The 15,205-nt window shown below is 44.9% G+C and overlaps 1 long non-coding RNA gene across 1 annotated transcript; it reads right to left on the bottom strand.

Annotated features, from left to right (window-relative positions):
* Positions 1-287: 287 nt before the first annotated feature.
* Positions 288-14,230, bottom strand: LOC142571079 (uncharacterized). The gene is made up of 2 exons (XR_012825747.1): positions 14,122-14,230; positions 288-538 (listed from the first exon to the last, which is right to left on the bottom strand). It is a non-coding gene; the product is annotated as an uncharacterized LOC142571079 (long non-coding RNA).
* Positions 14,231-15,205: the final 975 nt, after the last annotated feature.

Genomic DNA, 15,205 nt, shown 5'->3' on the forward strand with positions numbered 1-15,205 from the left:
GATGTAGAAAAGACGACGCGCAAGACAAGCTGATCAGATTTTCCACCATTGCCGACTGTGTTCGCTGCTATCGTTCCTCTTTGAGTGCAGCCTGTTTTGAGGGATCAGGTTCGCCCAATAAAACGATTGTTTCGCCAATCACAGTCTTGCTGCTTTCTTCGCCGTCACTACTGCGTGAAACTTGAAAGTACTCGTTTTTGATGCATAAGCGAAATGTAATAGTCGGTTTATAATAAACAAATTTGGGGGAGTGTACGTTTCGGGGAAGGGCGAATAGTGGCATTGAAGGTACTCAGAAGCAGGATTTATTGGCTTTTATATATGCATAAAGAGAATGCATATACGTCTCAGCAGCATCAGCAGCCTAATGGTGTCACCGGTGTGCACGACGTTCCATCTTCTGGGTAAGTTGTACAAAGGCCTATGTATGAACTTATAGTTTTCTCGCTGCAATTCTTTTTGAAAACATTCATGCAATCCTCAGGAACGGGTCCATTTAGGTATTCATTCGTGACAAAGAGGTGGCATTTGTTGGACTCTGGAACAGTAACATGCTCAAATTAATAAAGACATGTACGCAATACTTTAATATATTTTCCATGAATAAACAGTCTGTTTTACTAAAATGTTCGAGAAATGTAATAACTTGTTTGGCAAAATTTTTTGTGAAATGTCTTGGCATAATTTACGGGGGTCTCGCCGAAAGAATAGTCGTGAATTTGTGTCTTTTGTGAAGTATCAGAAATAATTCTACTAGTATGAAAAATTGGTACAAAAATATTGGTGCTTTTTTTTCCCTCCAATATAGAGGGAGGTAATAATTTATTCTGTAAAGGCAACTTTTTATTAGAGGACGCTGATTTTGTGCAATGCAGGGAGGTTGACTAAAGAAAATGAAAATACAATAATAGATAGTCATTAACCTCCGCTTCGCGCCGCATCACTGCTGCCAACGAAAAAGAAAAAAGACGGCAGCAGTACATAAACTTCATGCACACTTTGTGTAGTTTCCCTTATATCATCATTATCATCAACATCATCAGCCTGGTTAAGCCCACTGCAAGGCAAAGGCCTCTCCCATACTTCTCCAACTACCCCGGTCATGTACTAATTGTGGCCATGTTGTCCCTGCAAACTTCTTAATCTTATCCGCCCACCTAACTTTCTGCCGCCCTCTGCTACGCTTCCCTTCCCTTGTAATCCATTCCGTAACTCTCAATGACCATCGGTTATCTTCCTTCCTCATTACGTGTCCTGCCCATGCCCATTTCTTTTTCTTGATTTCAACTAAGATATCATTAACTCTCATTAACATTATCATTTCCCTACTACACGATATACCAATTCAGGAAGCCATTAACAGTGTTTCCTTGCTATCTTGCAACGTGTTTCTGCGGATTTTCGCCTTAGAATAATTTCAGAGAGGCAGACATGGTATGCGCGAGCGGCCACGTCATATTGCTCAGAGCTGGACAGTTACTCACTAGAACTTTTAGAACTACGTAGAATCAAGGCTATATATAACGAAAGCTCTGGTCCCTGTTGTGCGTTGCTTGTATGTGGGTTGCTGCATGACTATGGAAGTCTCACGTTTGGCGTTATTTAAGTGGTTATATGCGATGCCTACTTAGATTTCTCCAGAGTGTGACATGTGCATACTTGCTTTCTTTGACAGGCTACACTCACTATATCATCCTGCAGACTTTTCTGTACATTTGAAAATATTGTTGTGGTGAAGGGAAAGAAGGTGACATGAAATAGAAGAAGACGAAGACTGGCCGTTCCGAGAACGCCATACACCAGTTGTAAATATACATTATTTTACACTCGTTGGCCAGCTTTCTTCCTGCAACATATTGGTGGACGTGTGGCGTGCATTCACGCATCTTCGCAGCTGTCATCATCTACCTGCCGCCACAATGGCAAATCAACCGACACAAGCGACAACGCCTCACCAGCCCGTGCCAACGGTCATCCTCACTCATCCGCGGGACCCGGGGACATGTTGTGGCACGGAAAACGCCGACGTCCAGGACTGGCTTACGTTGTACGAGCGAGTGTGCGACCACAACAGGTGGGATCCAACAACGATGCTAGCACACCTGACATTTTATCTCAGAGGAACTGCGAAGCAATCGTACGATACACATGAAGCTGACCTCAGGAGCTGGGATGTCTGCAAAGAAAAAAATGCGAGACCTTTCTGGCAGACATGTCGGTCGTCAACTGGCAGCAAAAAAAGAACTTCCGTGCGCGCACAGACGTCCACAGAATCCTATGCCGTGTATATACAGGATGTGTTACCCATCTGTCGCAAGGCTGATAACATGACCGAGGCAGACAAGATTGGTCACCTACTAAAAGGTATTGCAGACGATACCTGCAATCTCCTTATGTGTAAGGATTGTGTCACTGTGGATGCAATTATAAAGGAGTGCCGGCGCTTCTAACAAGCGAAGGGCCGCCGCGTCGCTCAAACTTTCGACAGATTGCCAATACCGCTTGACATCTTCTTGCGAAAACACGCCGAGGATTGTTCACCCGGCAGGATAGGAAGATAAAACACCCATCGTTCGCCGTGAGCTTGAGGCCATGTTCCCGGCTCCAGTTCGTTCCGACTGTCCGGAAAGCGTCCCCGCTATCTGACTTATACAAGCGGTCTATCGGGAGGAAATATCAGGTTTTTGTATTCCACCTCTATGTTCGATCCGCCATACAAGCACCTGCCAGATTTAACCGGCCCGTCGCTCACAGATGCAAAGCTTTCCGCGACTGCGTCACAACCCAGCTGACTGGCGCACAGCGGATGATAGGCCCAACTGTTTTAATTCTTCCGGTACTGGACACATCGCCCGTCATTGCCGCAACCACTGGTCGTCGCCTCCTCGTTGGTCGTCTCCTTGTCGGAACCGCCAAGTGCCAGACAATCGTACTTTCTCGTCCTATACGCCGACTAGGAACATTAACGCCGACAGTGCTCCACCAACATCCAGCCGATCCCCGTCTCCGCAAGCACGTAGGTCCCGTTCGCCTCTCGTTCACCGCTGTTTGTCCCCGCCTGCAACAGGTCGCTTCACTTCGGGAAACTAGGCGGTGAAGCTCCCGGAAGTGAATCTGCAACTGCCTGGCCCACTTATTCTCTGCTGACCCTGCCTACACGTGCAAACCTACTGGACATTGAAGTTGATGGCGTTCCTGTTAGATCTCTCTTTGACACAGGAGCACAGCTTTCATTTATGAGCGCTGCTCTTCGCCGAAGGCTCAAAAATGCTCTAACGCCCACCGTACCGTGCCCTGCGCGAGTCGCTGATGGGAGGTTTTCACCTGTTCTTAGAATGTCCACAGGACGTTTGACCATTGGGCGCCATTATAGTGTTATTTTATTTATCGTCCTTTAGCACAGTCGGCACGACCTAATTCTTGGCCTCGACTTCCTTGGACCCTTCCCCATTTCCCTTAAAGGAAACAAATGGATTACTGTGGCAACAGATTATTTCTCGAGATATGCCATCGCCCTAGCGATGCCAACAAGCTGAGCTACAGATGACGCCGACTTCTTACTATACAACGTCATCCTGCACCACGGCGCCCCTCGCCAGTTACAGATCGCGGCCGCTACTTTCTATCGAAGGTCATCAATGATCTGCTCCGCTCCTGTTCTACAGAACACCAGCTTGCTACCACGTACCACCCTCAAACGAACGGCCCCATCGAGCGACTCAACCGCACACTAACTGAAATGCTGGCATGTACGTTTCCGACAATCACCGCGGCTGGGACATCGCTTTACTATACATCACTTTCGAATACAACTCTTCCCGTCATGACACTGCCCGATTTTCACCAGTTTACCTTTTGTGTGGCCGCGACCCGATCTTTGCCTTCGACGCGTTGCTACCTTCCGCAGTACAATCACCCAGCATTGTTTGCGCTCGCGATGCTATTCACTTAGCCGCCCAGGCCCGAGAGGTCGCCCGTCATCGCCTCACAGTCTCTCAAGCTTCTCAAGAGCGACGCTACGACCTTCGGCACCGAGACTACCATTTTTCACCTGGTTCCCTTGTCCTTCTGTGGACGCCTTCACGTCGCATTGGCTTGTCGGAAAAACTACTTTCCCGTTATTCTGGTCCGCACCAGATCTTACAACTGTCCGACGTGACATACGAGATGACCCCAGTCGGTCAGCCTTCCAACGTCACCATCGATATTGTTCACGTCGCCAGGCTCAAGCTATAGTTTTTTTAATGCGAGGATACATTCAAGCTATAGTTAGGCTCTATAACTGGCACCGGGATGGAGCTAACCCGGCCGGGAGGGAGAAGTTACGGTTAATGGAAAGAAGAAAGTGGCATTAACTAGACGAAGACAAAGACTGGCTGATGCCTGACCGCCTTATACACCAGTTGTAAATATAGAATATTTTACACTCCTGGGCTTGCTTTCTTCCTGCAACAATATTATGGAGATATAGGTAGTCAGTGCACAACGGTACAGCGAACTTTCACAATGCACCGCAGGCCAACGCCGGTACTTCACCACCAACGAGAGTGAACTAGTGTAGACTGTTGGTACAGTCTACCTCAGCTAAAGCGTCGCGACGGCAAGCTCCACGGAAAGCCCTGGTTAATTGTACATCACGGGTCAATTTGCATGTTGAGCACATTCCCACCAGGTTTTTCTGTAGTCGTACGCATGCTAAGGTATAAACCCCTCTTGCAATTTCCTTGCTAAAATACTCAGGTGCAACAATTACTTCAGATATGCCTTCAGTGAAGTCCGCATTTCAGTGCAGTTCTCATTCACGACTGCGTTTTTATACAGCTCGTAAAGTAGCTCGAAAGGGTGTTTTATGTTCAGCCGTAATGCAAGAGAGTCAGGCACCATTACTTAGGCTGATGGACGTGCCCAGTTAAATTGCTCCGCTAGCAGCAGCCACTCCTGAGCGCTTCATAGTATCTCAGGATTCTATTCAGGCACGAGTTTTTCATCCGGCCGTGGTGCGCAAACATGTTCTTTCGCCTGATAGGTGGGTAAGAGAACCTAGTAGTTCAATGCAGGCACCTTTACAACGAATTACTGATCTGCGCAGTCCCGATGCTTTTTCTCAAATATCTAATGCTCATGTCTCCGAGCCTTCGTGCTCACATGCAGTTATTCCTCCGTCTTCACTCCCAGCTGTGCCTGAGGAGGAAGTCATTGTTAATGAACCGCAATTGCTTCGGTGGTCTAAAAGGTGGCGCCACAAACCGCACCACCTAAATGATTTTGTTCCATGTTCAATCTGTCCGTATTTCATGTCATTACTTGTGTTTTGATGCAACATACTTGAACAGATGTCGAGGTATTTGGCTGCTGTGCAGTCCCTTGAGTTATTGTCCATCGTTTGTCATGGGTTTAAATCTTGTTGTAATTTATATTTTCATCGCAAAAAACAAGTGCTTTATTTTCCTGCTTCTTGTACGCCAGGAAGGAGAGCGTCGAGAGCCAGAGTAATGTCTGCCATTCCCAAATGTATAATGATGCTTCCCTGCCTTTGCGTAATACGCCTTTCTTTTGCTATTGTATAATGACACGGCTTCTCAGAATAACTTCAACCACAGGGGGTATGATGTCATATCGGCAGTTTCGGTTTTAAACCTCAACTGGTTCACACTCAGGGGGCGCTGACATCGACTGGGAATTTATTTAGAGCGCTCAATGACAATAAATGCTCTATCTCGCGTTCTTCAGGCCGCCGTCCCCACGTGCCCAACGTGCCCGGCGTGGCGTTTATGGCGGCCACGCAGACGCAACACCCACCCGCATACCACCCCCAAATTTAGCTTGGACAACCGCCACATTTCAGTTGGGCAACGCCGAATTTTCAGGTTGGCCCAACCCTAATTTCAGTTCGGCCACCCCTAAATTTCAAGTTGGCCCAACACCAAATTTTAGGTTGACTCCCACCTATAATACCTTCAAATTTGTGTTGGCCCACTCTCAAACTCAATTAGGCCCACCCCAACCCCATGTATATTCTAGAGCGCCCTATGTGTTCATGCGGGAAAGTAAAGCGCTTTTTGCGTTATAGACATGATTTTGCCGACAAAATTGCTGCTGTGCTCATGAATGCTCGTGCTGAACTTGACTTTAGCCGTAGTGCTTCACGCCGTTCACAGTCCTTCATCGTTAGGAGGCCCTATCCATTGATAGTCATGACTTGAGTTGTGTTCATTTGTAGCTTTCAATAAAATATTTCGCTCTCCCAAACACCACGACCTCGACAAAATGTTTTCGAAGTGAAATGGAGAGAGTTTCCACGCCCATGGGAGCTACCAGTGGTACTAGTAAAGGACAATGTCTAGAGAAATACAGCACATTTTCCTGCTCACTGAGGCACCAGAAAAGGCAGTTATAGTGTGCCCCCTGCCACAACAGTGGCGATTTGTTGTTGTTAGGCACCCAAGAGTAATTTCATTACGAAAATTGCAGGCATCAACAGAGTATCAGTTACGTATAGTTTTACGGCGTTTTACGGGGACAGCCTCTTGATACAAAATGAAACATGAGATGCTGCGCTAGGCAAAAATCGCCGTAAATCGGTGCTTCTTTGTCGCTCTAATACATCTGCTGCCTATTATTACATGAAATACTTACTAATGCTGTAAATGGTATATCAAATATTACAACGTAAATTGGGGGAATTGGTTTATCTTTATGGCAAACGCAGCTGAGAAATGAAGGCGACACAAGACAGAGAAATACATAGGGTATGTATATACATAGGACACTAGACAAGTTTGCCCACCCCAACTCCATCTATCTTCTAGGAAGCCCTATTTATCCCTTTGGGAAAGGTGTCACGCTTTTTGCATTACAGACACGGTACTACTAACATGATTGCTGGGGTACTTGCAAATGAATTATATGCATTAAATGAAAAATGATATCCGAAAAGGCTGCATTCTAAGGTGGATCGTTCACGGTCTATGCTTACCTAAATTCAAAGGGCGGATGTAAATTGTTGTACTACATGGCAAAAAAGAAGTGAAAGAATCAACTATTCGGTCAGAAACACTGGGGAACAACGAAATTTGTATCTGGAACCAGCCCAAGGCATGATAACAGCATCATTTTCAAAGACAATTACAGAAGAAGGCGGTACGTACTAAGTGAAACGTCATTAGAAGTATTTTTAAGCTATCTAGTAGACAGGAATATTGCTGTTAAGAGACTTATGAAAGTGTTTAGAAAGCATCAAAAAGACAGTACGTTATTATAAAGTGGTGTTATGCTATGCAAGAGTACTTGACGTCTGGTGTGACGGGAACAATGTCTAACGATGGAAAGCACGCGCACTTAATGTATTCCATGGTACACCAAGAAGTGATACAGCATAGCACGCAGATTGCGCATCGTGTTTCACGCCTCGTCATCTGCCGATCCCGCATGTTGTGAACAATATGTTATAAGCAGGAGCAAACTGGAACCCCAACATACTGGTAGTATTACTGAACTTCCGCGGACATTGCGTTGTAATGACTACGGAAGTTGAAGCAAGATTCCTACAGATCACTGTCCATAAAGATGATCGAGGCGCCCTCCGATTGCGATAGTATGAGGAGATCAAACAAATTAACTCTAACGAAGGAAGGATTGCGACGCGGGGAATGACCTCAGTGACCTTTGGCACAGTTTCTTCTCTCTCGTTGCCGCCACAAGTAGTAAGCGTCTTAAAAGCTGCAGTTTTGCCACACAGTCGAAGCATCATTTGCGATAGCAAATCAGTAGAGATCTGTACGAAGTAAGGATATAGCTTCATCCGCCGAGTAGGCTTGTAAACATTCACTTAGTAACTAAATTTACAATCATGCTATCATGCGCGCACAAGCAAACATGAACCCATGTCACTCTATGGCTGCGGAAACTCGCTGTCAAAACGCTGGAGTGAGTATGCATCGAAGGAGCAACGAGCGAATTCACCATCGTGCTGCCTCTCGCTTCAACGTGAACTTAGTGGAGAGAACAGAGCGCACACGAAGCTATCAGCACTCGGCAAACTTTCTCCCAAGTGCAGATCGCTTTTGAATTAGGGCAGTGCCGTACGCAGCAGCCACCGGAGTAGAATGCCCCCTCCCTCACTCCCCCTCGGTGTCTTGCACGCGACAGAAGACGGCGCACTTCCTCCACGCTTTCCTCCCTTGTGTGCACGCGATTGAGCCGACTTTCGCACGGATTCACTTACATAGAAAGCATACGGCACGCAGCGACGATGTTATCACGCTTGGACCTGATATACAGCGTCAAGGCGACCCACATGCCAGAAATTCACCCGGAGTGTACGTATAATTATTATCGCCCTAATAAGAATAATATAGTTGCTACCGCAGCGAACAAATTATATTTTTTGATGACGTGATGCTAGGCATCAAACAAGAGATAGAAGCGGAATATATACTCGTTCAGAGAAAAGGATCTTCGGAAGGGTCAGAAGAGGCTTGCACGCGTTACAGAAAAGCGTTATCCGATTACAATTGCTCAACTCAAAAATGCCAATAATTATAGGTACCGCTTACTGTCCCACTAAAGGAAGTAAGAAATTACTGAAAAGTATGTGATCGTGCGTTTCACGAGCATTTACTCTCTCTGTCTATCTATCTATATATATATATATATATATATATACTCACCTACGGGGCAGAAGCCTGGAGGCTTACGAAAAGGGTTCTACTCAAATTGAGGACGACGCACCGAGCTATGGAAAGAAGAATGATAGGTGTAACGTTAAGGGATAAGAAAAGAGCAGATTGGGTGAGGGAACAAACGCGAGTGAATTACATCTTAGTTGAACTCAAGAAAACGAAATGGGCATGGGCAGGACATGTAATGAGGAGGGAAGATAACCGATGGTCATTAAGGGTTACGGACTGGATCCCAAGGGAAGGGAAGCGTAGCAGGGGGCGGCAGAAAGTTAGGTGGGCGGATGAGATTAAGTTTGCAGGCATGGCATGGCCACAATGAGTACATGACCGGGGTTGTCGGAGAAGTATGGGAGAGGCCTTTGCCCTGTAGTGGGCGTAACCAGGCTGATGATGATATATATATATATATATATATATATATATATATATATATATATTGCTTTGATAAGTTGGATGACACGCTTTACAAATTTACTAGAGATAATAGTCATGTTTAGCATCTTGTGATTACTACAAAATATAAACGGCAGATGTCACTTGCACGACATATCGCATGTGTGCAAATGGCTAATTCAACAGTTTCACTCCTGCAAAATTTCGCTGTGTCTTTTAGCAACGAGTTCGAATTGCAAATAATCAAGGGGACAGCATGACTACATGTCTGATTAGCAGCTTTCCTATGACAAGGGCCATTTTCATGATATTAATTGTTCCACTGCTAAAAATTCACTGGCTTAAGATTTATCATAATCATGAAATGGGAGGGGGGCTTCCTCAACGTATCAGCTGAGCTATTACGTAGAACATAGCCGCTTCTCGGCTTCCCCAGTGATAAAGGGAAAACTTTCTATGTCTTTGATGAGGCCCAGGGGTGGCGAGGGTTGCGAGACTAACACCCAGTCCCCCCTTCGTCAGACGGCGGCCAGTGCTTCCTGTCTGGCGGCGTCTTCGGCCATTCGGCCGGCCCAGAGCTGCTTATCTGGGTCCAAGCTGAGTAGCACTCTCCCACTGCTCGACCGTAGTTATGATGCGTGTAGTGTTAGTGCGGCAGGAGTTGGTGGGTGAGGCTTTCGGTCGTTGCCAGATAATCTGATCGAGGTCAGCGCGGACCTCGCACGTTTTGCAAAGCGGGGAGTATGCAATGGAGTAAATATGGTTGTATAGCACGGGGTTTGGGAAAGTTCGCGTGTGAAGCAGTCGCCAAGTGATGGATTGAGATTAATTTAGTGTTTTGTGTGCTGAGGGGGGGGGGGGTGGCGTAACCGCTATCTGCAGTAGCGGAGGAGGATTTCTTTGAACGTGACCATTCGGTCCCACGCGTGACCACGATGCAGAACAGAGGGCTGGTCAGGATCGGGAGACTCAGGAGACGGATGATGCGCCCGGTGTGCGAGAGCTTGGGCGGCATCGTGGGTGGCTTCGTTTCCAGCCAGACCCGAGTTTCCCAGATGATCTGCACGCGGCGTTGCTTTGAGGGAGCCGTGCCAGAGAGCATCTTCTGCACTTGAGGCGCTATCTGTCCTCTTGTGTAGTTGCGAATGGCTGTTTTTGAATCGCTGATGATGCCTTGTGCATTGGTAGCGGCGTAGGCCACAGCGATGGCCGTTTGTTCTTCTTGTTCTGGTTGAGTGCTGAGTATTGATAAGGTCACGGCGAGCGGGTACTGTGAGCCCGCGACTGCGACGACCGTCATGGCGTTTTGGTTGCGGTATTCCGCTGTGTCCACGTAGGCTACGTCAGCGGCTTGGTCATAGCGCTTTTGTAGTCGTTTAGCTCTTTCTGCACGTCGCTGAGGGTTGTGTCCAGGGTGTATATTGTGAGATATGGGCTGGATAACTAGCTGAGAACAAATGTTTGAAGGGACGGGTACGTTTGGTCCGAATTGTGTCGTGTAGGTTATGCCTAGGGTGCCTAGAATGTGCCTGCCCGTAGTGGAATTGGCGACTAGTTCGTATTCGATAATATGCTGAGCTTCAATAAGCTCGTCTATGGTGTTGGGAATGCCGAGGGCGTCCAGTTTCTCGTTATAGGTGGAGATGGGAAGATGTAGGGCTTGTGTATGGGCCCTCTTGGTTATGGTATTGAGTTTGAGCATGTCAGTTGCATTGAGGCGAAGGTACGGGGCGACATAGGTGATCCTGCTCAGGGCGTAGCATAGGTGGTTACCAGGCGTATAAGGTTGCTTTGTTTCAGCCGTGATGTCCATTTGCGATGCGTGCAATGAGGCGAGTGGTTTGGTGTACATGAGTATCTAATTGCTTGATTATCTTCGTGTTTCTGCCGTTTTGCTGGATACGTAAGCCAACGATACGGATGCTAGGTACAGGTATGCGTTGCTGATGCACGTTGAGTTCCAAATCGGAGGAGGGGGGCCCCGGTCCGGACGTCGACTTCCCCAATTAGGTTTGTATAGAAGGAACTCCTGTTTCTGTGGGGAGCAATCCTGGCCGCGCGGTTCTACGCAGGCAACAACCTCGTTGATGGCTTGTTGTAGCGTATCTTGGATGTCCCCGTCCCTGCCCCCGGTGACCTACAGTGTGATATCGTCTGCGTAGAGGCTACGCTTCAGGTTGCGGATGCTTGCTAATGCTGGTGGTAGCCCGAGTAAGGCCACGTTAAATCGAAAAGGGCACAGAACCTATCCATGCGGCGTGTGTATGCTGCCGAAGTGAATAATTGGCGAATGTAACCCTCCCATGGTGATGGTGGCCGTGCGACCTGTAAGGAAATTCTTGACGTAGGTATATGTTCGACGTCCAACTTGGAGTTGTGCCAGTTGGCTGAGTATGGCCTCATGCATGACATTATCCGAAGCCTTGGTCAGGTCTAGCCCCAATATTGCTTTGGTGTCCAGCCTGGAGCTTTTATCGCCATCCATAATTTGGTGCTTGAGCTGAATCTTGAATCTGAATCTGAATCTGACTGCTTGAATCTTATTCAAGCAGTCACAATAGTGAGCACATTTATTTCATCATAAAACGAAAGTAAAGAAACAAAAACTAAACTGCGGAACTACTAAATAAAACATCAGATGATGTTGAAATTTAGCTTTAGAATTATTAAGAAACGCGATCGGATAATGTTTATGCACGGCTTAATGTACAAGAGGAATCTAAAAAACGCGAACACTGTGTGTCTGGCCATAGAGCATTGGCGCGGTTTCTATATATATATATATATATATATATATATATATATATATATATATATATATATATATATATATATATATATATATATATATATATATATATATATATATATATATTATATATCTATCTATATATCTATTATATATATATTATATTATATTATATTATTATATATTATATATCTATTATATATCTATCTATATATATATATATATATATATATCTATTGTCGACAACAAACTGTTTCGTAAGGCTTTAGCTAACATTGTATAATTAGGAATTATTAACATGTTATTTCATTTACTTGCCGTACTTACAAGCGACTAAGGTCGACACTGATTAACATTGTAATAACAGGAATTATCAACATGCTACTTTTTTTTACATTGTGTGTCGTACTTACAAATTTTGGGCAAGATATTACATAGTATTGTATAATTAGTAATTACTAACACACTGTATTGTTTATTTTCCGTACTTTATTGTTATACCTCCCGTTTTCCCACTCCCCTCTGTAATGCCTTCGGGCCTTGAGGGTACCATAAATAATAAATAAATAAATATATATATATATACATTCGTTTCTCGATTAGCAGCTTACCCAACCTTTGAGGCTTAGCTACACAAGGGTCTAGCCTTTCGAAACTAACACGTAGAGAGTGCAGTATTGCTCTCAAAGAGTATGCTCTTTCGCGTTTCCTTTTTTCCCTCGGTACCTTATAATTGATCGAGTTTATTTTCTGCAACCAAGAAGTGGAGCATGAGACGCATTGTAACACAGGGACTGTCAAAATTTGATTGCGCGGGGCTGTTTATCGTGAACTCAAATATCAAAAAAGGAGCGCTATACTATCGACTTCTGTATACCCTTAAAAAAGCGGGTTTGAGCTGGTTGCAGAGTTTCTGTAGGCTTTCGGTCATTTATTTGAAATTCATTTAGACTTGTCCTCCCTGTATCTTGAGTCTCTAGGTTTTCTGCGTGCACCCGGTAGGCTTCCGGAATAACTGATCCAGGAGGTTTTCTTAAGGCTGAGTGGGCGTACATTTTGTATAAGTGTTGTATTAATCTTATACAGTACATATTCTGCGGAATTTTCAGATCTGAACATCAAGAAATTTTGCACGCTTTTTACTGGCCTTGTAGGCTATATTCAGCAGACCTTTTAAGGTTTGAGTACACAGATTTTATGCACACTTTGTGTACTTTCCCTACTACATGACATGCCAATTTAGGAAGATTATGCCATTAACACTGTTACCTTGATATCCTGCAAAAACGAGTTGGTGCGGATTTTCAGTTTATAATAATTTAAGAGAGGCAGATCTGGTATGCCCGAGTGGACATGTTGCTCAGAACTTGTCAGGTTACTCACTAGAACTTTTCGAACTACGCACAATCAAGGCTGTATATAATGAAAGCTATGGTCTCTGTTGTGTGTTGCTTGTATGCGGGTTGTTGGACAACTTTGGGAGGTTCACGTTTGGCGCTTTTTAATTGATTATAAGTAATGCTTACTTAGACCTCTCAAGAGTGACATGTGCATACTTGCGTTCTTTGACAGGTTACACTGGCTATATCACCGTGAAGTCTTTTCTGCACATTTCATTATATTGTGGAGGGCTAGGAGTGAGCGCACAACTATTTGTTTACTCCCATGAAAGGAAATGAACTGAACTCCCATAAATGGAATTCGCTAGACGAAAGGCGGTTTACTTCCATGGTGTCTTATTTGGTATCAGTGTAGCTTGCTAATTTTCTACACACTTTCTGCATCATGTGGCCACGGCAGTTACGAAGATTATCTGAAGAAATATGTGTTACGATTAAGAGCAAGGCGGGTTTAAAGTTCGCAGACTGTCTGTACGCTTTCTGCATACAAGTTGACGCATTGTTTGTAGAATTTCTGTGGAAAATATAATAAGTTTTTCGTATGCATACGTGTGTCCAGCGGGACGCGCAATTAAGTTTGTAACGATATCGTCAGTCGTAGAACTCCCGAAAAAAAAGAACAGGAACACCTTTATCCTAATGCGATGAGATTATAATAGAAGCGAAGGCTGTTTGAGGTCGCTGAGGTGTATCCACACAGTAATTAATCATTGTGTGCTGGTGTAATAGGGCCACAGCAGTATAATAGAGCACCATAGTTCTGAGGAGTGACTATTACAACATTCAGTATGATGCCTTTGGGTAGCGCCGCGTATAACAATGATATAGTTGCATTGTATGTTGTGGATAGTAGAAATGAAAACCATGACGCTGACTATTTGTAAAGATCGATGAGTACCTGTGGATCCACTATTACTAGCCGCAGTCTTGACAGCTTGAAAGATCCAGCATGTTTCATTTTTGTTGATGTAAATGAGCTCTTGCTTTCTGTTCTGTCCTGTAGAACAAATGTACAGTAAAGCAGTTGTATTACCCATTCTACGAAAGCCAAAAATACACGAGACGCACTTGAAACTTGGACTATATAGAACGCATATCATGCTCTCCACTTCCTGCAAGCATATACAAGGTGTGATGCATTCTTCTCCCACCACAGCTGGAAAACACACGGCTAACTTGTTGTAAATCGTTTACAAGTGTTAAAGCAAGTGACTTACTATAAGGCTGCGAATAACGAACTATTTAAATTTTGTGCATCAGTAGTTACATGATTTTTATTCTGACTTATTATAAACTCTGCACTCAACAATGTTCTTCAAAGAGGGTAGACCAACCTTTTGCGCAATTCCCTAAACCTGGGTACAAACTTTGCAACGTCTCGAGCAGTAATTTACTGAAAAGGTTGTTATTATTCCGCACCGTAACATTACCAGCAGACATACGACATCACGGCTTTCATACTTCTTAAATTGAAATTTAGTGCCGGGCTTGTCGCTTTACGTACAACAAGGCACGAGAGACAAAATGACCATTTGGCCAATATATGCGGAGCACTTACTTAACACCGAAGATATTATTTTGGTAGAGTCCTGTGCCGACACGCTGTGCCGACACGCTAAGAATGCCATTGAAACTTCAGTCCGTCGACTGTTCGGCGGTATATGCAAAAGTGCGGTCATTTATTCAACCTTAAGTAAACTAGAGCGTTCTTGGGCTCAGCGAACGCGCTCTGCTATTGTTACAGCAGGGCTTTGTGCTAGAGCAGGGCACAGAAAGTGCGTTACGCCTTCTTGAAGACGTCCGCAGCTTGGGATTTACCACATGCGTTAGACATCCGCCTATCCATCTACCCTAAAATCAGAGCAAAATTCTGTTTCCGAGGGCACCAGGCAAACATGTCCATAAAGGTATTCGGTTGCTGCTAGCAACTCTGATGAATGCAGTGACAGATGCTGTACTAAAGTGTCAATAATTGTACAATG

This window comes from Dermacentor variabilis, chromosome 2 (assembly GCF_050947875.1).
Source record: "Dermacentor variabilis isolate Ectoservices chromosome 2, ASM5094787v1, whole genome shotgun sequence".
NCBI classification, from domain to species: domain Eukaryota; kingdom Metazoa; phylum Arthropoda; class Arachnida; order Ixodida; family Ixodidae; genus Dermacentor; species Dermacentor variabilis.